At 44.0% G+C, this 26,373-nt stretch overlaps 2 protein-coding genes and 1 pseudogene across 14 annotated transcripts in view; 1 reads left to right on the top strand and 2 right to left on the bottom strand.

Moving 5' to 3' along the window:
• The window catches only part of LOC102975768 (surfeit locus protein 1-like), a 33,178-nt pseudogene extending 31,825 nt beyond the window's left edge, over window positions 1-1,353 (bottom strand).
• Window positions 1-1,426, bottom strand: part of NRG4 (neuregulin 4) — a 140,949-nt gene extending 139,523 nt beyond the window's left edge. For 4 of the 12 annotated variants that reach the window (XR_003681674.2, XR_003681676.2, XR_003681666.2 and 1 more), the window contains exon 1: window positions 899-984. The gene's annotated coding sequence lies outside the window, so the exon portion shown is untranslated. Of the gene's footprint in view, window positions 1-833; window positions 985-1,340 lie in introns of those variants that run through there. The other 8 variants (XR_003681671.2, XR_003681667.2, XR_003681668.2 and 5 more) reach the window with 7 other exon arrangements.
• TMEM266 (transmembrane protein 266) overlaps window positions 1,141-26,373 on the top strand; it is a 140,245-nt gene continuing 115,012 nt past the window's right edge. The window contains exon 1 of one of the 2 annotated variants that reach the window (XM_024128885.3): window positions 1,141-1,212. The gene's annotated coding sequence lies outside the window, so the exon portion shown is untranslated. The remainder of the gene's footprint in view (window positions 1,213-26,373) is intronic. The other variant, XM_055088151.1, reaches the window with a different exon arrangement.

The raw sequence follows: 26,373 nt of genomic DNA, 5'->3' as shown, positions 1-26,373 counted from the left end.
TTCTGAATCCAGAAGCTGCTTAAGTGATTGTATTCCACTGCTCACAGCAGCACCTGCAGACATTAGAGAGTTGTATGGGAGGACTTTAACCTACAGAGAGTATTACGGGTGCATCCAGAGCCCTCACCTACTCCACTTGCTCCACCCGCTAAAACCAAGAGCCACGGTCCTAAAGCAAGCATTCATTCTCCACGGGGTTGACGTTATCTCCAAGGGGCGAAATCTTACTCTTTTCATGTGTAAAGCACAGATACACGTATGGTACTTAAACAGCTATTCAGGATATGAATGGTATTATAATTTCATGGCGGGTGGGGAGGAAGGGATTGGTGAACAAAACGGTTTAAAAGTCTTTTCTTAAGAGAACGATAATGGAAAGAAAAAAACAGGCTGAGTAACACTGTCCTATAAGGGTCCTGAGCTAAAACCATCAAATGAAGGTCCTGACAGGTAATTTTCTCCCAGACAGCAGCCTAAGGGTCAAGGGTCTCTGATTCTGGTTCGATCTCGACCACAAAGAGGTGTTTTCCTCTCCGTGCCTCAAACCTCAGAGGGCAGTGAATGCCCGCCTTTTGCTCCCTCACGGGGTGCCATGTGTGGATGTGACCAAAGACTAGCAAAGAGCTTTGGAAACTGCAAAGCGCTGCACCAAAGCCAGAGGAGGTTTCTATTCTCGGCTGCACGAAATTCCCCGGGGGGGGCCCCCTCGGCCTCCGCACTTGTTGCTTCCCGTCCCCGCCGGCCTCCACCTCAGACCTTCTCTCAGCGACCCCCTCCTCTCTCCACAAGCGCACGCGCAGCACCCCCCTCCCCCGGCCCCGCGACCCCCTCACCCACGCCACGAAACCGGCGCGCTCCGTTCAGGCCCTGGCGCCGGCCGAGTCCCCAGCCCCCATACCCCTGCCCGGTTCCCGCCGACTGCCCGGCCCGCAGAGGCCGCGGTTTCCTAGACAGCCGCGCCGCCGCTCCGGAGGCTCCGGGGCGCGCGCGCCGACGGCGGGAGGCGAGGGCGCAGGCGCGGGCCCGGGCGAGCCGCCGGCGCGTGGCCGCGCGCGCGCCCCCGAGCGCGGTGGGCGGAGGAGCGGAGGGAGCGGAGGCAGCGGCGGGCCGCGAGGGGGCGAGGGGGCGGGGGGGCGGAGAGGGGAGCCCCGAGAGCGCGAGCCGCGGCCGGCGCCGCTGCAGAGCCGAGCGAATCCACAGCCCGGGCAGCAGGTATGTGTCCCCGCAGCCGGCCGTGGCCAGGGCTTCCCCTGCCACTCTGCCCGGGTCCTGTGGCCGGGGCGGGGGTGGGGGCCGGTCAGGGTTTGCAGGGTACGCGTCCGGGAGGGCTGGGATCTTACCACTGACCTTCATCCCCTCTGGTCGCTGTAGCAAGGCGAGGGTGCCTGGGGCAGCCTAGGGCTTCAGCTCCAGCCTGGGGATCTGCTTCTTGTCACATGCTTCTTATTTATTTTTGCAAACTGCCCTGGTTCGGGTCCAGCTGCAGATGCCTTACCTCCCATTCTTTGCCTCCGTGTGCCATCTTGCATTTATTAATAAAACATGCAAGCTGGGGGTTGGGGATTGCTGCTGGGGGGAATCCCATTGCAGTATAACAAGCGGGTGCCTATTTTAGGTTTTCAGGCGTGGTATTGAAGTGGAAATCCCACACCCTGGGGATTTGTAGCCTTGTTGGTCGTGACCACTTCCTAGTGGGCTTCCCCCATTTGTCTGGAGGCGCCACAGCGGCAGGATGGACTGATAGGAAAGGATGGTGGGTTTTCACCGTCAGGCCAAAATCCCGTTCTAGGGACAGGTGCAAGCTACAGCGGACAGTTCCCTGCTTGCTAACTTGCCAGGGTGGCTTAAAAACAGAAAATTGTTTCCCTTGATTGCGGAGAGGAGGCCTTGAACAGAATCCCTGAGACTTGCATACTCAAACTCATTAAGGTTTTGCATCTGAAGATGACTAAAGCTTGCCACCTGTTGGAAGTTAGACCCCATGAAATCCCCCGTAATCTAGCCCACCAATCCCTGTTTCAGTCACTAATACTGAGATAGCAATAGGCCCATATTGATTCCTTCCATATTCTTTAATATTGCTTGGCTTTTGTCTCTTTTAAAATAAAACCTACCTATGATTTGATGCCCCATAGTTATAGACTGAAATTACATGGTTTGTTTATATTCCATACACATATAACGTCATATCCTAAAGAGTAAATTTCTCTTCAGTGTATATGTTACCTATTTCCCCAGCTTTTCACCTTGCTTCAAGAAACAGTTCAAAAAGTGGGATGTATGTAACTGATTACCTTTCTTTTTTTTTCCCCTGAAATACTGTGGTGAAAAAAATAGTAAAAGCTAGAAGTATAGAATGAAAATGGTTACCACAAGATATTGGGATATGGCAGCAGGACTGTAATTTCTTCTAAAATATACAGTAGTCAGAGTGCCACATCTAATCATGAGAACACATTTCTTAAATGCTCATATGTGCCAGGTACTGAGCTACAAGCTATTGGTGCATATCTCATTTCATCCTCATAACAAACCTGTTATCTCCATGTTGAAGATGAAGAGACTAAGACTTAGAAAATTTAGATAACTTGCCCAAGGTCACACAGCCAGGGACAGGATAAGGATGCAAACTCTAGTGCGTCTGATTGCTGGGGGGTCGGTGGGGTGGGGGATGAGAGTAACCTTTAACCCTGGTGCTGCTGTTCCATCCACGTTTTCATTAAGATCAAAGCTTATGCATGAGCCCACAAGCTTGGATCTGATTTTCCATTTCATAGATTTCACATCAACCTTTGTGGCTCTCCAGTAGGAGAAACTGTTGTTTCAGAATGGGTTTGTGTGGAATTTTTTAAGGTGGCACTGAGCCTGTAAACATGGGGTTCAAGGCGTTTCCATTCAACTCTCCCAAACAAGCAATTAAGTTCAAAAAGTTGTTTCCCTTCAGATTTAAATCTGTAAAATGTATATGCATCAGGTAGAATGAATTACGTTTTTCATTATCACATCCCACTCCAATCTTCTTGCCGCCCTGCACACTATCTTCTGGTCTCACTGCCAGTCATTAGAACAATATTGTCTGTCATACTTGGGTGTGAGTGCCTTAACCAGGTGAAGGAATCCGTACAAGTCGTGGACCATAATCCAGTCTCTGTGATTGTAGCAGCTCTTCATTTGAAAGTTTTGGAATTTGTACACTCAACAATGGATATAAATTCAATCTTTTTTTGTAAATGCATTATTATAATGCAGGTATTGGATTTTGCTACACATTCCTAACAGTTCTCACAGACTTAGAAATCACTGTAGATGCATCAATGGGAAATTCACTCAGGGGGCTACAAAGTTTTATGCTCAGGTCACATATTTGAAGTCGTGGTGAGAAAAGTACAGCTAAGTAGAAGGGGTTATTTGAAAATTATATCCCATGGAAATTACAGCTTGAATGATAAATTGATGAATAATATTAGGTCAGAAATAAAAGACTCTTGTAAATTCTATAAGCTCTGTTTTCTTTCTTGGGCGATATGACTGGTTTTAGGACACCATGATGTTACTTTTTTCATGATACCCTATTCTGTTGATAGTAAAGCAATTTGTTATAGCCGTTTTGCCTCGTGGAAATCACTCGGTTTTGGAAGAGCGCAGCCCCAGTGTTTATGGAAATGCTGAGATGGAGTCTTTCTGTCCTGGGGATTTCCAGTCTATGATCAGATAAACTCAAGATGAGTCCTGGTGTTACTGGGGAAAAAGCAGAAAGCAAAGAGAGGTACTGCTTGATTCTGGGGAGCAAATTGGTTTTCCTATGGGGAGCACCATTATCTTCTTCAGTCAGAAGTCTCATAATTAAAAAGCATCTAAGAAGTCTACTTTCTTCAAGCAGGATTTTATTTACTGCAGAACTGAGCACCCTTTTTTGGTGCAATGGTCAATTTGAGGAATGTTAAAATGTTTCTGACTACATATTTGTTTTCTTGAAACATGTTTACACTGGAAAAAGCCATATGAACAACTATGGATGCTTAAGCATTATTTTTTTTATGCCCCTCATCAAGGGTTTTTTTTTCTTTTTTTTGGAAGTGGGGAAGCAACTAAAATTTTTCCAAGCTATATAACTAGCATGCATTGCAGTGACTGATTGTAATGCACATTTTAATGCATTGTTGAGTAAGACACTGGGAACTGGCATATTTGTCTTTCCTTGACTGACCTTGTAGGCTACTTAGTTGTGAAATGTCTCGTTTTCTTACAGTATTTCTTAACTAAGTAGTCTCTAAAATGAGATTTTTTTTTCATTGTCAACAATCTTGAATCACAGTTCACAGATTACTCTGAAATACTTGATTTTCACCAGTCTTCTTTTTCTCTCCTTGATGGAAGCTATAGCAAGGGTTTTAATTTTATTTAGAAAGCAGTTCACAACCTGCAAGTTAAGCCATCCCCTTTCCAGACTGAACCAGTCAGAGTTCACAAATGCTGGCCAGGCACACCCACCGTAGGGCCTTCTCCTATAGTCCAGGTCTCATGTGAGAACCCTAGACCTCCTGCTGGACTTACATGTGCTCATTTTCCCCATATGGAAGATGTAAGAGGTCCTAAAGTGAGCTCACACCAGTGGGCCTTGGGTGCAAGGTAGGATGGAGGCTACTTGTAGGAAAGAGTCAGGAAATCACTTCTCCTGTACCAACATTAGTCTGTATTGTGATTTCTGCTTGCAAATATATATTCATTATAAAATGTTTGATCATTACATAAATATAGAAGGTAGAGGTCCATGATTAGAATCTTTGATATTCTTATACCTTAGTGAGACCACCATTAATAGTTTGGAATAGATTTCTCTGGATTTTTGAATGTGGATACTAAAATGTCACTGTTTGCCAACAATACTATACATAGATGCACACTATTTTGCAGTTTCTCTTCTTGCACTTGGTAGTAAACTTTGGACCTCTAGAAAGCCCTTGAATGACATACTTTCAGACATGGCCACAATGGGAACTAGATGAGAGGAGCTCTGTAACCAGGGGTAGAGGAAGGGAACTAATGTGTGCTGGGTAGGAACCTGGCATGAGCTGTGTCCTGGCATAGGTAGTTACACATTCCATATCTCCTTTAACCCTTTGCAATGACCCTTTGTGGTCAACTGTTTCTAGATTAGGAGAGAGGAGCCCAAGGTCCATGACATAAGGAGCAGAGCTGAGATTCAGACCCAGGTCAGTGTGGCTCAAAATCTGGGCCTTTTCCTTCTTTTCACTCTGATTGCAGGATGGAGAGTGCTGTGCCCCATCGTTCTCTGGCCTCCCGTCCTCCTCTGCTTCTGCCCATCCACACAGGCCTCCTTACTGTTCCCCCGCCTCAGGGCCTTAGCACTAGTGCTTCCGTCTCCTGGACTGCCCTTCCCGCAGATTCTTGCATGGTTTGCGCCCTCACCTCTTTTTGGCTTTGCTCAAAGTCTCACCACTCCTTTAAAACTACACGCCCTCCCACAGGCATTCCTGTTCCTCCTCCCTGCTTTGCTTTTATTCATAGCCCTTCTAAATATACTATATAAATCTCCCGCAGAGAATGAACACTCCAGAGCACAGGGATTTTGTCTATTTTGTTCACTCCCCTAACCCTGGTGCTGTGGAAAAGAACTGACAAGTCACAGTGGCATCCTTGAGTATTTCCAGCCTCCCACACTTCTTGTTTTTTTGTAGCCCTTACAGTTCCTGGTAGTGAGCAGTGAAACCTCTCAAATGCAAAGGCTTTATATGTGTTTGGGGGCGGGGGGAACAGCAAGGAAAGTAGAGAAGAATCGGGAGAGATCTTGTCTTACTCTTTTTTCTTTCTTTTTTTTTTTAACATCTTTATTGGAGTATAACTGTTTTACAATGGTGTGTTAGTTTCTGCTTTATAACAAAGTGAATCAGTTATACATATACACATGTTCCCGTATCTCTTCCCCCTTGCGTTGTCTTACTCTTGAGTGGAGGTTAGGAAGAGAGGAACCTCCCAGGTAGAGTCAGCCCCGTAAAGATGAAAAGAAAGTCTCCTGAGGGCTGGGCTGTATAACAAGGCAGCAAAAGCTACATGCAGAGATAGCCTGGGTTGGAGAGGAGACCTGTGTGGGTTCCCCTCTATTTGGAGTGCAAAATATTTTTAAGACTTCCAAGAATGATGCTCCAGATTCCACCAACTTTCCCATGGCCTGAGTCACTAGAAAGGAAAAGGAATCTGTGGACACTCACACAGGCAGGTTAATCACTGCACTACTAGCATCAGCATCTTGCTTTTTTTTTTTTTAATGCCTGTTGGTGTCTTCCCTGCTTAGGCCAGGGTGTCAGAGTTCATTGCCAAAGCACTTATCCCATGTGTCTGAGTTTTGCAGAAAGCGTGCACCAACAGCATAACAGCTTGAGATTCTTTGGGCCCAAGCAGTCCCAGACTCCCAGTTACCTTTCATTCATCTATTGTTTGCAGTAGTTCTTGGGCTGCAGCAAAATGATGGGCATTTGGGGCACTAATACAGCCTCAGAACACTTTAGAATTGAGTACACTGGGATGCAGGAGGGAGTTAATGGTTATGGGATGAAGTTCCCGTGGAACTACTCCTTAGCCACAGGGAAGCCTCCTTCTCCTTTTTCTCTCCTCCCCCACCTCCCCCTCCCCTCCCCTCCCCCTCCCCTCCCCCCTCCCCTCCCCTCCCCCTCCCCTCCCCCTTGGGAAGGGGGCACAGACGGAAGGAGGCATGCTTGGGAAAATCTGACTCTTCCACTGTCGGATGCTGGGTTTCTGAGCCCCCTACCTGCCCCTCCCCCGCAATCCCTGCTGCCACGGCCACCATGCTAGGAGTGGAGCCAGCCAGCTAGCCCAGGCCGGGATGGTGGTTAATGCTGGAAAAAGTTCCCTGTCATCAGCACCAGAGCTCAGAAGCCAGGTCCTGACTCCACATCTTACACAACAATGGTGGCAGCCAGGCAGGCTGCGGAAGAAAGCTCTGGTGCCCTCCTCCCAGCTGACCCAGGAAGCCCTGGGAGGCCCCCTCCCTGGATTCCCACACTTGGGCCTCTCGTCCTCAGCCAGCTCCAGCTGGCCCCCATCAGTGCCGGGGGTTCCAAAGACCAGTGGCGGCTCTGGGGTTAAGTGATTTCCCCCTGCCCTGCCCCTCCCAGCCCTGGCTCCTATCAGCTCCTTCCTCCTCCCCCTCCTCCTCCTCCTCCTCTTCGGTGTCTTTAATTGCTGCCCTAGGCAGTCAGAATTATCTGCCAGGAGAGAATTTCCCTCCAAGAAAATGCAGCCTCCCTAAAACTGCTTTTGATTTGTAATGGGAACTACTCAGTAGCTAGGACAGGGGCTGATAACTCAGTTCCCACAGCTCATTAAAACAAAGAATTTTAATAAGTATTTCTTCCTTTTGCAGCCCAGGTATTTGGAAGTCCAGACTGCGGTCAGGCAGCTGTTCTCTGGATTTCATTCTCAAGCCATAAGGCATGCAATGCTTTCTGCTACTCTTGGTTCGAAACAAGTCCGAAGCGAGTTATTTCATCCGTGATTCTCTCAGTCTCCCACCCCAGTTTCAGAACTGCCATCATGTCCAGCCAATGCCATATATAGTATGGTCAAGTACCTTTCTCCCATAATGATTTCCCTTCAAACAGTTAAATCTTTGATTTTACCTGAGTTTGATGCAGTGTTTTTAAAAAACAATTTCTGTGACACTTGCTAATTCTCGTTTAACCATGGCTACTAAAATTTGTTAGTTTTGCCCTTCAAAACAAAAGAACAAGGTGAATTATATTGTAGTCCCTCAAATAAAGAAAATGTTCCATTGTTTGGGGGGGCATAGTCTCAAAAGAAAAGCCTGGAAAATTCTCTCCCATCTCTCCCTGTCCTTCCATTATCAGTTTCTACCCGGGACTCTATCTGTTATCACTCCCCACGTCATGTCCTACCAGGAACCCCTGTCCCCACCCTTCTACGAAACAGAACTCTTAAAGGTCACGCCTGATTGCCTAATCACAAATCCAGGGGCCCTTTCTCAGATTTCGTTCCTGATGGCTCAGCAACATCTGACCCCATTAACTTCCACTCCTTGAAATGCTGGCAGCTTCTTCCTAATGTGTCTGGTCTTTCCTCAGCTCTTATCCTTCCTGTTCTATCAAGAGGCAGACCCGAGAAGCAGTTAAGAGTGTGGGCTCTGCCCAGGGGGTGAATCCTGGCTCTAGCCCTTGCTAACTGTGTGACTTCGCAGGAGTGATTTACAACCCTGTGCCTCAGTTTCCCCCTCAGTAAAATGGGAAGAAGAAGAGTGGCTATGTCCTAAGGCTGTCAGGAAGAGGATGAAATGAGTGTGCCTAGAAAACAGTAAGCACTCAGTCAATGTCACCTTTTATCATTATAACTTCCTGTTTGGATGCCTTTGGAGACTCTCTTGTAGCTGCAAGATAAAACCGTAACTTAGCGCCTGATTAGTTTGCTTCCTGCCCCTGATCCTTTCCAGTGTGTGCCCACTTCTGAGCCTTTGCTCTGCCCCTCCTTACCTGGCCAGAGGAGGCAAAGAGAGCTGAGGGCTGTGCCTGCCTGGAGGCTCTGAGCACAGACCGCCTTGTAATGAAAGACATCCTCCCTTGGGCACCAAGCCTATCCCTCTCAGGCAGATTATAAATTACTTAAGGACACCAGCTGTGATTTATACTTAAAAAAATATATACGCCTCTACATTTAGCACTATACTTTACACATAGTAGGAATTTAACTCATTTCTTTGAACTGCCAAAACATTATAGGTTTTCTTGGTCCTTCCAAAATCCTTCTTCCTCCTACACTGAAACTTCTATTGATCAGTCCTAAAGCCCATTTAGGCTTTATATGGGAAAATTGAGTCAACACAACAGGGCGAGTTAACCACTTCAACGTTTTTGGAATGAGGAGGGATATACAGAAATCATTAAAATAATGGGAGCACAGGGAGTAATTTAATGCTTTTTAAAAGGAGTTTGAAATCCTACCAACCCATGAAGCTGTTAGGATTTTATAGTGTGTGGAGCTTTTTTCTATCCTCACACCATCAGTCCCAAGTAAAGTGAGCTCTGAGGGTGTAAGTGGCAAATCTTCAGACCTTGTCACAGGCCTGCTCCTGAGCCAGTGTTCTAGTCCTGTTTTCTTTCCCCTTACTACCCAGGTGAAGAGGACATTGAGGTTGAATGAAGATCAAAGGAAAGGCTGCCTACTTAAAAAACAAAAATCCCATTCCTGACGTTCTTCATTGGCATGGCAAACATTCCATCAGTTTCTGCTGTGTCTCTGAGGTCGTATACAGTCACAGAGTTGGGCTACCAATAAAACCAATAGAAGTTGTGCTCCCCTGGAAGCCTTAAGGACCATGTTCTTTGCATCTTGAGATTCTATAGCAGGGTTTTTAAACCTCAGCACTTTTGGGACCAGATAATTCCTTGTTGCGGGGAGCTGTCCTGTGCATTGTAGGGTGTTTAGCAACATCCCTGGCCTCTACCTTATTAGATGCCGGTTGCACTACCACCCTCCCCCAGTTATGGTAACCAAAAACGTCTCTACACATTGCCAGATGTCCCCTGGGAACATTTGGCATCTCCCATTTGAGAACCATTGCTCTATAGAATCAATCAAGAAAACTCAGCATCTTACCATTTTGTAGAATACCAGAGTTTAGACAGTTGGGGGCAATTGAAGATAAAGATTTTAATAGCTATGAAGGTAAATTTGGGTTTCAAATTACTAACAGAGAAAATTTAGCATCAATAAGCAGTTATAGATTATATCATAAATAAGAAGAAGTAAACAAATAAAGCAGTTACAGAAATTGAGACCATTTTACTCCTAAAGGTCTCAGGTCTGAACACAACAGCACATTCTAGGACTGTTTCACTCATCCTTGAAGTATTTTTGTTGGAATTGTATTTAAGTGCCCCACATACTTTTAGGCCTTTGACAGTAAGTATATTAAACCAAAAATCATTAATATTTCTAGAGAAATCTTGGTTGATTACCGTTGGAGAAAATTATATTTGACCTAAGGTAGGCTGGCTCTCTTCACCAGAGGCTGCTTCTGACCACAAACCTGCTTGAAAACAGCACTTTTAGGCACTTCAGGGGCGAAGTAGGAATGACAAGGCACTTTGGGCTTTGGTGAAGGGCAACAATTGATCAGCGATCTCCATGGCTGTTAGAAAATTAAACTGTATACTTGTGATTTGAAACCCACCTCCAACTGACAGTCACCATTGTGTTCTTTCTAAATGCAGTAGCTAATCTGCATGCCACACCCCAAAACTGAAAGTAATAGTTAAACATACTGCTTTCTGAAAAACATTAAGGCTCCAACCTTAGGAGAGACCTGCTTTGGTCAGAGATCACATTTGGTGTATTAATTGCCTTTGAAAAGGAAAAACATACACAGAAGACCCCAAGATGCTTACTACCCAAGAGTAGAGAAATAAGCCTTGTGCAGTTTCTTGAATCAAGAAGGTCAGGTAGAATTACTGATTCCACAGGTAATTGTGATCATCTTCAGTGTTCCAAACTTGTGCTAATAGGTGGAAGGAACTCCAGTGTCATGTCAGTGCTGGGGACTGGATGGGGACCCCCAAAATGCATAAGTTGAAACCCTAACCCCCAGTGTTATTGTATGTGGAGATAGGATCTTTAGGAGGTAGCTGTCTGCAAGTGAAGAAGAGAGCTCTCACCAGAACCAGACCATACTGGCACCCTGATCTTGGACTTTTCAGTCTCCGGAACTCTGAGGAAATAAGTTTCTGTTGTTTAAGCCATGCAGTCTATGGTATTTTGTTATGGCAGCCCGAGCTGACTAATACATCCAGCATCCTCATTGTACAGATGAGGAAACTGGACCCAGAGAGGTAAACGACTTTCCCACGGTCAAGCTACTAGTTAATGGTAGAACTGGAACACAAAACCTAGGTTTCCTGACTCCTAGTCCAATGTCTATTCCCCTTTCCCCACTGCCTCGGGTCATATAGCACTTTTATTCATTATCTCTAGAACCCGTGGCTCATCACAGTCTTTATACTTGCCCTGTTTATCTCAGCATTGTTGTGAGCATCAGTGAGATGGTACAAAAAAAGACAGTTTTAAGTTTCTGAACTACAAAATATTTTACTAATATAAATATACTCAACTCAGATTGTGCTTGGATAGCAGGAATCTATTTGGCTCTGAAAATTGTAAGTTGACCTCTAGTCAAGTCGGAACTTCTGTGAGGTAGTATTAGTCTAGGAGGTCTCAGGTAGGAGGGTTGGCCCTTAGCTTTAGGGAATGAATCAGAGGACAGAGAAGGCAGAAGGAGGTAGGGCACCTGGTTCAGTGGTGTACCATCTCAAAGAACAGCTGAGAGCAAGACAACTGCTCTTTTTTGTTGAGTTGTAAAAGTTGTGGGTGATGTGAATTTGCCTAGTAAGAGAGATGTCCCTCTTATAAGGACAGAATATCAGAGCTGGAAGAGAGCTTGTGGTATCACTTGGAGTTCCTGGTGGTAAACAACAGAACAGTTTATAAACTACAAAATATTTTATAAATGTAAATACAACCATTCTCAACTTTTATTTCATTTATTAAAAATATATCATGAAGGAATATGCTTATCTGAAAGTAATAGAAGGTCTGAAAAACAGTGGCTTGAATAGGTAAATAATTTATTTTTATTGTGTAAGAAGTCTAAAGGTGGTGGTCCAGGCTTGCCTTGCTGCTCAGAGATATCATCAGAGGCTAGAGTTCTATTTAGCATTTTGTTCCTCATGGTCATGAACAGCTGCTTCACCTCCAGGCATTTCATCTGTATTCCAGGCAGGAGGAAGGAGAGGGACAAATGTGAAGTGCAAAAGCTTTCTCCTCTCCAGTGCAAAAGATTTCTCCTCTTCAGGTTTTGCCTTCATATTGGGGAAGGGACTTATTCCTTTATTTTATTAATCAGAACTGTATCACATGACCACTTCTTAATGCAAAGGCATCTGGGAATTCAAGTATTTTGCTTTCTAGCTTCTAGTGTAGAGGGAAACAAGGGAGAAAGAGATTGAATGGGGCTTGTGAGTCAAGTTAAAATAACTGTCACAGGGCTTCCCTGGTGGCGCAGTGGTTGGGAGTCCGCCTGCCGATGCAGGGGACACGGGTTCGTGCCCTGGTCTGGGAGGATCCCACATGCCGCGGAGCGGCCGGGCCCGTGAGCCATGGCTGCTGAGCCTGTGCGTCCGGAGCCTGTGCTTCGCAACGGCAGAGGCCACAACGGTGAGAGACCCGCGTACCACACAAAAAAAACCACACACACACACAAAAAAACTAACAAAAAAACTATCACAGAAGAACATGGTATTTCTGCAGAATCATAGGGGGCTAGAGAGCCAGCCTCAGCAAATGAGCAAGGTGGCCAGGCACAGCTCGAGGGCACTGGGCACTCCTGTACTCTTCTAGGCTGTTCACTTCCAGTCAGCATTCATGCCATACCCCTGGACTTCTCATTCCACCACAGCTAGACTTTTGCATTCTTAAGGATTCAAAGTCCTCAGCTGAGCCTGTTTCACATTTCCATGCTGTAGTATATGGGAGGGGTAGGGAATGAGACTATATGGCCTCCTCTTGGGCTTCCATGATGCACCAGGAGGGAGTCTGCCTGCAACCTATCTTGGCATTCCTCCAAAAAGAGAGGGTACTCCAATGCTTTGTAGCCACAAATATTCACCATCCCCCTATTTTATAGATGGGGACCCTGGAGCCCAGAAGGAGGAAAGGGCTCAGGCTGTACCACTGAGTGGGTGAAGGGCAGAGGCAGGGTTTGGTCTTATCCTCGTGCACCCAGTCTGGTTGGTCCCAAGGAGGCAGCTCCCCTCAAAGTCTTCCCCTCAGGGTCCTTGACATTCCCTAAGGTGAGGGGATTTGTCCTTGGAGGCAGCCCCTCCTTTTCCCACCAGTCCGTGGGCAGTTCCCTTTCTCTCCTCAGGACCTTCCCAGCGGCTCCTTCCTCTTTGTATAGTGTCTTCCTTTCCAAAAGTAAGAACTACCCTCCCACCTTGCAAACAACATTTAGGACTCTTCTAAGAGAATACTGACTGGGATTTTTTTATGAAGATACTAGGTGGTAAGTATCCCCACCTTCTAAAGAGGAACTAGGCACAACCGCTCAAGATTTGTGTAAAGGTGGTTGAACTTTTCTGGCTGCCATCACCCACCTATATAGCCTATGTGAAGAAAAGACTAGACATTCAAGGAGAGTTGATTCCCTGGGCAGAGTGTGAGGGACAGTGCAATGGTGGGGGGTGGGAGAGCAGGGAGAGCCTTGATTCCTCTCAGCCAAGGGAGAGGGCTCCCAGAGCACCATCAGTTTGGTGCCCCTGACTCAGATCCTTTGGAGATTCGCATAAGGCCTTTTCAGAAGCCAGAGCTGCATCCCACGGCACATTCAGCATTTGGACACCAGCCCAGAGAATGCTGTCAGCCGAGGGAGATCTAGAAACAGTCAAGTGCAGAGATTTTAGTCCCTTGACTTCAGTCCTTGACAACTCCCCCACCCCAGGCCCACCAGTGATCCTGGGAAGCCAGAGCCATGGAAGAAGGGGAGGAGGAGAGAAAGCAGATTTCACCCCCTTTCCCATCACAAGACCTCAAGCTGTGGGTCAGTCTGAGCCGTGGAAGAAGGGGAGGAGGAGAGAAAGCAGATTTCACCCCCTTCCCCATCACAAGACCTCAAGCTGTGGGTCAGTCTGAGCCATGATCAGGGGAAGAGCTTTGAGCTGGATGTGAGATTGAAAATTTGATGTAGACCAGATGAGGTTTTTTTTTTTGAAACACCTGAAAATTAGTCTTAATTGCTGAAATGAGGTGGTTCTCGAGAGTGTGAGTAACCAGAAAGCTACGGAGTCTGTTTGAAGACAAAGGTTGGAGAGAAATAAAGCTGTTTCTAGTCATAACCACATTCAGGCTGTTGTTACTCTCCTTTTCCAAAGATAACATTCCAGCTTTTGAGAAGAAGCACTGGACTAAGGTATGAGGATTTCTGGAGTCCAGCCCCAGCTATTCCACACACTAGGAGGGTAGCTCTAGAACAGTCACTTTACTCTCCTGGGTCTTGGCATCCTCTTCCCAAATGATGGGATTGTGCTTTGTGGTTTAGGTGTTCCAGAATAATTTCTCTACTCCTCTGAACCGTGCAGTGACTTAAAACAGCAGGACAAAATAATTCGCACAGTGAGTTTGCTTTACAAATTGTACTTTGGTTATATTTGTTGGAAGAGTCAAGCATAGATGAGTGGCATTTGGCAGGAGAAAACCTTAGTACATCCGAAACCCTTAATTATACACGATAGGCAGCTCTGTAGCTTGGTCTGTGTCAAAAGATGCCACATTATCAAATGACACATGGTAGAGATATTCAGAGTTTTTGCAACAGCTTGTTCATCTGTAGCATGATTGGCCTGTGTCAGACAGGTAGCATCCACATTTTCACCTGAGTCTGCATTTGAAAACCTGAGTGCTCCTGTATTTAGATGAAAGGCCTCTTGTCTGGTTCCTGTGGAGATGAGTCCATTGAAATTGATGACACTCAATAGGAAGTTTGGGGCCCATAGCTAGTGAAACGTATTTATTTCCAGAGTTTGTAAGTAGATAAGTTTTATCACCACACTAGGTATAAGTTTCATACACAGCTCTTTATGTATTTTATTACATATGTAATATATAAAAATCACACATAAGTAATACATAAGTTAGAAATACTTTTCCTGCAATAAGGAAATCATATGTAATCATATGTAACCCTAAAGATAATTATTATTCCCCTTTTGTTCCTATCCTTTCAGACTTGTTATACATGTATACATATATTAATTATCTTTTTCTTTTCATTATTATTTTGGTAAAATACACATAACATAGAATTTACCAGTTTGACTATTTTTAAATGTACAGTTTAGTGACATTAAGTACATTCACATTAAGTTCTAGAGATCTGCTGTACGAAATAGAGCCTATGATTAAGTACATTCACATTGTTGTGCAGCCATCACCACCATCCATGTCCAGAACTCTTTTCGTCTTGTGAAACCGAAACTCTGTACCTGTTAAACACAAAAACTCCTTTGCAGCTCCACAGACCCCTACACACACTTTGTGTTATTGATGTCACAAATTTTCTCTTTATATCTTACATTTTTAGGTAGTATACGTTCAGTTTAATAACCTGCTGAAGACAGCAAGGAGGCCTGTGTAACGAAAGTGCTGTGATTAAGGGGGTAGGAAATAAAACTGGAAAGGGAGCTTGCAGGGCCTTGTGGACCATGGTGAGTACTTGGATTTCATTTAAAATTTACTGGGACATCTTTGTATAGTGGAGGGCAGAGGAGTAACATGACTTAGTTTGTCTCAGAAGGTTCACTGGGCTGCTTTTCAGAGCTTGACTGGCAGGGGGTGGGAGAGGAAACAGGAGAGCAGTGGGGAGGCTCTTTCAGGTGAGAGTTGATGGTGGCATGGATCAGGTTGCTCTCAGTGGAAGCAGAGGCAAGTGGTTGGATTCTGGATATATGTTGAAGGTAGAGCCGGTAGGATTTGCTGATGGATTGGATGTGGGGTGGGAGAGAAAGAGGAGTCAAGGTTGACTTCCAGGTTCTGGGCTTGAGCAACTGAATGAAATTGCCATTTCCCGAAGTGGAGACAGAGGAGGAGGAGATTTTAGGTGGGGGGAAATGAAGAGTTCTGTTTCAATCACGTTAAGTTTTACAGTCTATTAGATGTCTCACTAAAGAAGTCAAGTAGGCAGCCAGGTATGCAAGTCTGGAGTTCAGAGGAAAGAATGGGACTAGAGATAGAAATTTTGGAGAAAGCATGTGTGGATGACATTTTTTAAGCCATGAGATTGAATGAGCTCACCTAGGCCCTGGCAGAGAGGATAGATGGATAAGATATGAGGCTTGAGTAATGAGCCCTGGGGCACGTCAACATTTAGAGGTCAAGAGGAGGTGGAGGACCCAGGGAAGGAAACTGAGAAGGAACACCAATGAGGGCAGAGAAAAAGAGAACAAAATATTTCAAGAAGAAGGAATGAGTGGTCCGTTGTGTCTAATGCGGCGGAGAAACTGAGTGTTGTATTTAGCAACATGAAGGTCATGGCTCGTACTTGGGATGCGGCTCCCGTCTGTGTCTAACCGATGATGTGGGGGGACTCCTGAATCAGGCAATTCTCCTTCCTTTTAGTGCTTCTGATTCTTTGTGTTCTTCTGTCAGATATTCACATACGTTTTGAAATTGGGGCTATATTTTGTCTACACAGATGCTTCACCAAATCCTGTCTGGGAGGAGAGGAAGACACTTTGGGTCCTTTAACTTTCCTTCCTGAAAGATCGATGCCATATTTCTTGATAGAAAATCACATTCCCTGTCTTAACAGTTACCACTTATGTAAAAGAACTTTACCTTTTAGCTGAATGTTAAACATCTCATCCTCTAGGAGATAATTATCTAATTTTCTAAATCAGTTGACTCAAAACAAGTATTCTCTCTTCTCTTGGACCTTCCAAACAGACAGGTGTGTTTTTCCTGCCTCACAGTGGACAACAGTCTTGTTTTGGTGTGGTCTGTGCTTTAACCATCACTAGTTCCCCTTACATTCATCAACCAACAGTTATTTAACAAAATTCCAACAGTAGACTATATTATATGCATCGAGTCTAGTTGGAGAAAGAAACTCTCAGGAAGAGTTTATCAAGTCCCAGGCACAAGTGATTCCCACGGTCAGGGTAGGAAGATCTCAAAGGAAAGCAGGATGGTGAGAAAGTGTGGAGGGTAAGAAAATGTCATGCCCTGGGAAGGAGGGGGGTTAGCTGGGCCTTAAAAGGTAGAAAGGATTTGAAGAGGTAGAGTAAAAGATAATCATGCCAGATATTTGATATCATAGTCAAATTTAATGCTGATTGCAATTACAGTTTATAGTGACAGGTTGGCCTGAAGAGATGTCAGAGATAATTCACACTGAATCATGAACACGTGAAACCCATTCATACTGCCCTGTGCTTGAGAGGCCTATGATATCAAGATTCTAGATTACCTTTCAGAGGGATATTGATGGTATATAGCGGTAGTGAGGTGCCTTAGAATTTAGAAATAAGATTGCCTTAATTTAGCTCTTCAGTCTCATTCATGTATGAGACACTGAAGATGTATGAATACAGATATAGGTCCAGTGTTCAAAAGCCTCGAATGGTGGCCCCAAATCCCCCCAACTGCGAAAGATACTCACATTAAGTCCCCAGAACCTGTAAATGTTACTTTATTTGGAAAAAGATGTGATTAAGTTAAGGATCTTGAGATGAGGTAATTCTGGATTATCAGTATGAGACTCACAGAGAAGAAGACGTGACAGTGTGGCCACGGAGGCAGAGATTGGAGTGATGAGACCCAAGCCAAGGAACACCTGGAGTGACCAGAAGCTGGAAGAGGCCAGGACCAGATTCTCCCCCAGAGCCTTCAGAGGGAGCCCAGCCCCACTGACACACTGATTTTGGACCTTTGGCCTCCAGAACTGTGAGAGAATAAATTTAAATTCTTTAAAAAGAATACCACCAAGTTTGTCGTACTTTGTTATAGTAGCTACAGGAAACTAATGCAGGTGGTGGTATTAGTTATTATGGTATTAAACAGATTGTAAATGTGGGTTTGGAAGAACCCAGTACTTTAGTTAAGGTTACCTGCTTTGTGATCTTAGGGAGGCAAGTCCAGACATAACTGTAATATAGCAAGTTTAAACATAATCATTTAACACCCTGTTTAGAGGACAGCTATGTGAGTGGAAGTGGGGCAGTTGGCCCCAGACCACGGAGAAGAGGAGCCAGGAAACCAGAAACTTGCAGTGAATGCTGCAGACAGGCGGGCCTGAACTTTGTGGTCTGTCGTGGTACAGGGAAGGTCGCTGGGCCTCTCTGTGACCTGGATGGAGTCCCTTCCTCTTTGCTTGCTGGGTGGTGCCCTGCCTCCTTGCCTTCATTCCATACAACTTACAGTCACTGATCAGCTTCCAGGTGTGCTGACTCTGGGCCCCTGCCGGTGAACTTGAGCATTTTGGATCCAGAAAGAGAAGCTTTCTGTCTTTCTCACACACATACAGATCAATACATTTGCAGCCTTGTTTTCATTTCTTGGGAATTTGATTAGCATGATTTAGCTAATCATGCTAAGGTTGACGCAACCTTGAGATTGACAAAACTAGAAGCCGCATCCTGACACTTACTGAATTTGCCAGCTAAAGCCACATGATGAGACTTTTTGATAGACAGCCTTCGGGTCTTCCAGATACTATCTAGTGTTATTGTTGATCCCTCCATGCTAACTCAGGGACATCATGCTTCTCCCTCAATTTAAAATCTGGGAAATGCATTTATTCAGCAGACATTTTTTCTTGGCACTCACATATAGGGGTGTACTAAGGGGCTGCTAGGGGCTGGAGAGCTCCTTAACATGCCCTTTAGGGAGATTGACCTCAGCTCCTGTATTTGTTTCCTAGGCATGGTGTAACAAAGTACAACAACCTGAGTGGCTTGAAAGAACAGAAATTCATTCTCTCACAGTTCTGGAGGCCATAAGTCTAAGATCAAGGAGTCAACAGGGCTATATTCCCTCCAAAAGCTCTAGGGGCGAATCCTTCTTTGCCAGTTCTTGTGGATTCAGGTCTTCTTTGACTTGTGGCCTCATCACTCCAATCTCTGCATCTGTCTTCACTTGGCCTTCTCTGTCTCCTCTTCTGTCTCTTATAAGGAAAGCTGTCATTGGATTAGGGCCTACCCTACTCCATATAACCTTATCTTAACTAATTACAAAGACTGATTTCTGAATAAGATCACATTCTGAGGTTCTGGGTGGACATGAATTTTGTGGGGACACTATTCAACTGACTATAGCTCCTCAAGTTGGAAGAGCTGCCAGGGCTGGAATGAGTCTTAGGTTATGCTAAAGTAAATGTGAGTCAACTACAGCACAGACTAAGTAGATACCAGTTTGTAAGTGCATGGGCTGTAAGATAGTATAAGAAAGCTTGGTAATGATCAAGAGACCACCCTCTCTGGTGGCAGCAGTGATACACAATGATGTCTCCTGTTAATATCCCTAAAGGCACCTCTCCAAACGGGGAACCTGCCCATCTGGCTCTCCTGCCCTCTCTAATTCAGATCACTCCAGCAGTACTGCTCTCTACAGGTGGAACTAGTTCCCACATCACCTGCTGTTCTCTGTGGGTGCGGATACCTGTCTCCTGGTGCAGGGTCTTCACAGCTTTGTAGCTTTCCATGGACACTCTGGCAATTATTCCAAAGGCTCTTTTTCTCCTATTGGTATAGGTTTGTCTTCTAAGGGCTGCCCCACCCATAGTCACTCTGGTTATCACCCAAGTTATTGCCATCTTGGCATTTGTGCCCCGAGCTCAAAAGGTCACATGAAGGCCTGTCTCCATGGCACTCTTGGATTCCATGGGTCTAAAACTCATCTTTAGTTAGGTTAACTCATCGGGCCTAAAACTCATCTTTAGTTAGGTTAACCTGTGATGTACTCCAGTGTTGGTTTTTTTCTGATCCTTCCCATCTCAATAAGAAGACAATGTGTTCTATGCCAAAGTGTTACATTCTAGCCTCCCAGACTGTCATCTTATTCCTCGTTCACTCATACGAGACCCTGGAGGGCACATTATGCAAATTAAACCGACCCTATAGGCAAAAACTGCCTCTCCCACCTTGCACTGTGCCTAGGCTACAGCTGTATTGGAGCAAAACATCTGAAACCAGTGAGAAGGGAAAAGAACTCAAGTTCTGTGGCTCCCAAGTTGCCACAGGACTTGAGTTCCAATTCCAGGTCATCCACTCACTGACAGTGTAGATCCAGGAAAGGTTTTTAACCTCCTTGAACCCAAGTTCTGTAAATTGTAATTTATCTGTAAATTGGGCCTAAAACTATATACTTTGAAAAATTATGAAAATTTAGTGAGATGGCGAATGTATGTGAAAACTCCCAGCATTGTGCTGGTTGCACAGTCACCAGTCCATAAATCTGCTACCGTGATTATGGGCAGAATCCATGACACAGCTGACAAAAAGTGATTGTCTGATAGCACCATGCAGATTCAGGAAAATGTCCAGTGAACCACGTGACTGTAATAACTGCCAAGAGTCAGTGTCTTTTCTGTAGATCTTTCCCCATTTTCCTGCCCCCTTCTCTTACCTCAAAGGAAGAATTATTCTTCCTTTTCAAAACTAAAAATCTCTGTATTCGTGATTCCATCCTTTCCACCTATGGCAGAACTGTATTTACATATTTCATCCCGTTACTTCTGTTGGCTGTATTGCCTCAACAAACCCAAGTTGTGCCTTTGCTTAAAAACACTCTTCCCCCAACTTTGCAGCCCACTCAGGATACATGTAATCTCTCTTTCCATTAGCTGTCAAACTTCTTGAACACTAAAATGGAGTAATGGACAAATGTCTGTTTCACATGACCCTGTGCTGGGTACAGTGATGGACAGTAGGCAGCCGTCATGGCTGTCGGCAGAGGATGATACTACCAGGTCTCCTGCTGTTCTGTCTTGAGCAAGATGGTGGCCAGATGTGAGCAGCTTCTGGTCTGGCTCTTGCCCAACTCTTTTCCCTCACACGGGGCCCATTAGTCTCTGTTCTCAAACCTCCGCCAGCTTAATTTCAGTTTCCTGAACAGTCTCAGTTTCTCTCCCACAATAAGGAGGAACACACTTCACCTGATTAATTCCTGTGTCTCCTTTAGATTCCAGTATCATTTGCTCAGGGAAACCTTCCATGCCCCCTCCCCACCCTATTTAGGACAGATTCTTGTTTACATATTCGTAGACTCATCACTCCCTGTGTTCAGACCACTTAACTCAGTTTCTCATTCTGCATTTGTGAGTGTGATTACTTGGCTTTCTTCTCCACCCTACCGTAAACTCTAGGAGAGCAGGGACCATTACTGTTATTACTCATTCTATGCATAGCAGCTAGTCTAGTGTCTGTCTGGTGGTAGACCATCATTAAACAGTGGTAGTAGTGTCTTCCAGGAGCTAGTCGGGTAGCAAGTAGAAAATAATGTGTTCTAGTGCTTTGAGTAGAGTATTCTAATGGAGTTATATCCTGTATGTTAAGGGAGCACAGAATAGCAGCAATTAACTCACAGGGGTGTGGGTACAGGTGTGAAGTAATCAGCACATAGCTCTGAAAAGATGAGTAGGCATTCGCTATGCAAATGCAGCAGAGGGAAGGACTTGAACAAAGAAGTGAAAGAACTTCATGAGTTGAGGGAACTGAGTGAGGTTAGTATGATTGGAGTGAAGGGAACATGTGGAGAAGTAGCAAGAGATGAAGCTGGACAATTGGGACACAGATAATGGAGAGCCTTGCCTATTTCCTTTGGAATGTGAACATATGTGGAGAGAGCCAGAGATGGTCTTTAAGTAGGAAAATAGTATGACAGATTTGCATTTGAAAAAGACTTGTTTTGGCAACTGGAACTCTCAGACATGGCTGGTGGAATTATAAAATACTAGAACCATACTGGAAAGCCGTTTGGCAGTTTCTTATAAAATTTAACATACACCTATCCTGTGAACTGGCAATTCTACTCCTGCATACTTATCTAAAATTGAAAATATATGTCCAGAAAAGACTTACACAAAAATGTTCATGACAGCTTTTTCGTACGAGCCAAAACGAGAAACAACTCAATTTTTCATCAACAGATGAATAGAAAAATAAGTTGTGGTATATCCATACAGTTGGATACTACTCAGCAATATAAAGGAACAAACTAGTGAAAATGCAATAACCTAGATGACTCTCACAGACACTGTGTTGACTAAAGAATCCAGACACAAGATAATCCATACCATGTGATTCCATTTATATACAGTTCCAGAACAGGCAAAACTAATCTATGGTAATAGAAATCAGGATATCAGCTGCTTCTGGGTATCAGGGGCTTGACTGAAAAGAATCATAAGGGAACTTTCTGAGACCACAGAAATGTTGTATATCTTGATTCGGGTGGTGGTTCTGTTTAAACCCATCAAACTTTATACTTATAATCTGTGTGTTTTATTGTGTGTAAATTATGCATCCATTTTTTTAAGTACTAGAGGAAAAAGACTTCTTTGGAAGCAGTTGGAGAATGCTGGAAGAGGGATTTAGAATTGAATTGGGGAGATTGTAACAATGCAGCTGAAAATTTTTAGGGCTGGGATTTAAGCTGTGGGTTTGGAAAAAGAGGGGATACATTTCTGGATTATTGAGGTGATAGGATTTTTTTTCTCTTCTCCCCTCAACCCCCTCCCCTCTAGCAACCACCTGTTAGTTCTCTGTATCAGTGCCTCTGTTATTTAGTTATGTTAGTCATTTACTTTGTTTTTTAAATTCCATATGTAAGTGAAATCATACAGTATTGTCTTTCTCTGTATTATTTCACTTAGGACCTCTAGGTCCATCCATGTTGTCACAAATGGCAAGATTTCATTCTTTTTTATGGCCAAGTAATACTCCATTGTGTGTATATGTGTGTGTGTGTATCTATAAATCTGTATATCACCACTTCTTTATCCATTTTTCTATTGATGGGCACTTAGATTGCTTCCATATCTTGGCTATTGTTAATAATGCTGTAATTAACATAGGGGTGCATATATCTTTTCATTTTCTTTGGATAAATACCCAGGAGTGGAATTGCTTGATTGTATGGTAGTTCTATTTTCAGTTTTTTAAGGGGCCTACATACTGGTTTCCAGAGTAGCCACACCAATTTACATTAACACCAACAGTGCACAAGGGTTCCCTTTTTCCACATCCTCACCAACACTTGTCATCTCTTGTCTTTTTGATAATGGCCATTCTGACAGGTGTGAGGTGATGTCTCATTGTGGTTTTGATTTGCATTTCCGTGATGATTAGTGATGTTGAGCATCTTTTCATGTGTCTTTTGACCATCTGTATGTCTTCTTTGGAAAAATGTCTATTCAACTCCTCTGCCCAAAAAACCCAATCGGATTTTTTGTCTCGTAGATGTTGGGTTGTGTAAGTTCTTTGTGTATTTTGGATATTAACCCCTTATCAGATATATCATTTGCAGATATCTTCTCCCATTCAGTAGGCAGCCTTTTCATTTTGTTAATAGTTTTCTTCACTGTGCAAAAGCTTTTTAGTTTGATGTAGTACTATTTGATTATTTTTGCTTTTGTTTCCCTTGTCTGAGGAGACATCCAAAAATGTATTGCTAAGACTGATGTCAAAGAGCATATTGCCTATGCTTTCTTCTAGAAGTTTTATGGTTTCAAGTCTTTTTCTATGATGATCTTTTATTTATTTATTTTTTGCCACATGGCATGTGGGACCTTAGTTCCCTGACCAGGGATTGAATACGCACCCCTTGCATTGGAAGCACAGAGTCTTAACCACTGGACTGCCAGGGAAGTCCCCCAGGTCTTACATTTAAGTCTTTAATTCATTTTGAGTTTATTCTTGTATATGGTATAAGAGAGTAGTCAGTCTGATTCTTTTGCATGTAGTTGCCCAGTTTTCCTAATACCATTTATTGAAGAGGCTGTCTTTTCCCCATTGAATATTCTTTCCTCCTTTGTTGTAGATGGATTGACCATATAAGTGTGGGTTCATTTCTGGGCTCTCTATTCTGTTCCATTGATCTATGTGTCTGTTTTTATGCCAGTACCATATAGTTTTGATTACTGTAGATTTGTAGTTTGAAATCAGGGAGTGTGATACCTCCAGCTTTGTCTTCTTTCTTAAGACTGTTTTGGCTATTCAGGGTCTTTTGTGTTTCTATAAAAATTTTAGAATTATTTGTTCTAGTTCTGTGAAAAAAATGCCATTGGCATTTTGATAGGGATTGCATTGAATCTGTAGATTGCCTTGAGTGATATGTTCATTTTAACAATATTAATTCTTCCAATCCATGAGCACAGCATGTCTTTCCATTTGTTTGTGTCATCTTTGATTTCTTTCATCAATGTCTTATAGTTTTTCTGAGTACAAGTCTTTTACCTCCTTAGTTATATTTATTCCTAGGCATTTTATTCTTTTTGATGTGATTGTAAATGGGATTGCTTTCTTGATTTCTCTTTCTGATGGTTCATTTTTAGTGTATAAAATGAAGGTGATAGGAATAACAAAACTTAAAAAGTGATAAGAGGAAAGAGTTAAGAAAACTTTGGGTTGTACCCTTTGGTAGGTAGGTGTAGTTGGTGAAAATTGGGAAGCAAGTTTTTGAGGGAGGTTTTTGGTGGTGGGTGATGAGTTGAGTTCCAGAAATGTGAGCTTATTGTGCCCCTGGGGCATCTACACATCCAACAGGTGGAGTTAAATATGGGTCTGAAGCCGGGGGATATTCCAAGGCTGGAGATAAGGATGTGGGGTCGCCAAGAGATAGGCATTATTGAAATCATCAGGAATGGGAGCAGAGACAAGATCTAAAAACAGAACCTTGGATACCTTGACATTTAAAGGGCAGTAGAGAACAAGGAGCCCATGAAGGAATCTGAGGAGATGTAAAAATGTGCCTCATAGAAGCCAAAGAAGGGGAAAGTGATTCAATAAATAGGCAAGGTTGATGTCAAATTCTGTAGCAGTCAGGTCAGAAAAGAACTGCTTCCACACCACTTCCTCTCTCCTAAGCCCTTCAAATCTCATCAGCTCCTTCCTCATGCTACTGGAATGCTTTTTCCTGAAGGTGGCCAGAGACCTCCAAGTCTCCAGATACCGTGACCTACTCCCAGCCTCATCTTCAACCTCCCTGCAGCATTTGACATCATTGACCATCTCCTTCTCCTTGAAATTCTCTCCCCTAGGCCTTTGTGACTCTATAGGGTCCTTATTACCCTCACGCAACCCTTACCATGGTTCCCCTTCCTGCTCCTGAACATTAAAGGTTTTGCCTTCTTTTCTTCCCTTGACATCTAATTGAAACATCTTCTCATGGTTAGATCTGTGCTGAGTGCTGATGATACCAGTAAGTGTAACACAGGCCTGGCTTCCCAGGAGTTGACAGCATAGCCACAGAGGAAGAGGAAAATAGATCTCAACAATATTGTATGCTAAAAAGTTATTAGCAGGGTTCTCTGGGAATGTGGAAGGACAACTGAGTCTGAAAAAGTTAGGAATGAAACATTAAATAAGAACGCATAGAGCCATGAAGGGGAAAGTCTAGGATGGGATGGGATCCTCAGAAATTTCTGTGGCTGAAGTGTATGTAGAAAATGTGGGGGCGAAGGGTGAGAGGAGGGTTGGAAATGTAAATGTGGAGAGGTAAACTGCAAAGTATTTTGTATAATCCTAAGGAGTTAAAGCATTGTTCTATATATATAAGCAGTAGGGAGCCAGCTGGGGTCTTAAACAGAGGAAAGGTATGATCACACACACAAAAAAATTTTGGAAGGTAACTAGCTGAATGAAGGATAGAGAGACTGGGAGGAGGCTGGGGGCAGAGGGGCCAGTTAGGGGGCTGTTTCCGTAATTCAGGTGAGAAATGATGAGGATTCGAATTAAGGTAGCAGTGAGAATAGGGAAGATGATGAAATTCCAGAGATATTTCTGATATAGACTTGAATAGATTAGGCAACTGGTTGGGAGATATGAAAGAGGGAGAGGTTGAGGATGATGGCACAGTTCTTAAATAGGGAGATTTGGGTCAATGGTGACTCCATGATCCCAAATTAAAACCACAAGAATGGAAACAGCCTTTGAATGGAGGTAAGCTAATGATTAAGATTTAGACATACTCGGCAATTCCCTGGCAGTCCAGTGGTTACGACTCAGTGCTTTCACTGCCAAGGGCACGGGTTTGATCCCTGGTTGGGGAGGTAAGATCCCACAAGCTGCGCAGCACAGCCAAAAAAAAAAAATTTAGACATACTAATTTTTTTTTCACATCTTTATTGGAGTATAATTGCTTTACAATGGGATGTTAGTTTCTGCTTTATAACAAAGTGAATCAGCTATACATATACATATATCCCCATGTCTCCTCCCTCTTGCATCTCCCTCCCACCCTCCCTATCCCACCCCTCTAAGTGGTCACAAAGCACCTAGCTGATCTCCCTGTGCTATGCAGCTGCTTCCCGCTAGCTATTTATTTTACATTTGGGAGTGTATATATGTCCATGCCACTCTCTCATTTCGTCCCAGCCACTCTCTCATTCGTCCCAGCCTACCCTTCCCCCTCACCGTGTCCTCAAGTCCATTCTCTATGTCTGCATCTTTATTCCTGTCCTGCCCTTAGGTTCTTCAGAAACTTTTTTTTTAGATTCCATATATGTGTGTTAGCATATGGTATTTGTTTTTCTCTTTCTGACTTACTTCACTCTGTATGACA

The sequence above is a fragment of the Physeter macrocephalus genome, chromosome 11 (genome assembly GCF_002837175.3).
Source record: "Physeter macrocephalus isolate SW-GA chromosome 11, ASM283717v5, whole genome shotgun sequence".
NCBI lineage: Eukaryota > Metazoa > Chordata > Mammalia > Artiodactyla > Physeteridae > Physeter > Physeter macrocephalus.
Note: the sequence above shows the minus strand (reverse complement) of the source record. Positions and strands in the feature narration are given on the sequence as shown.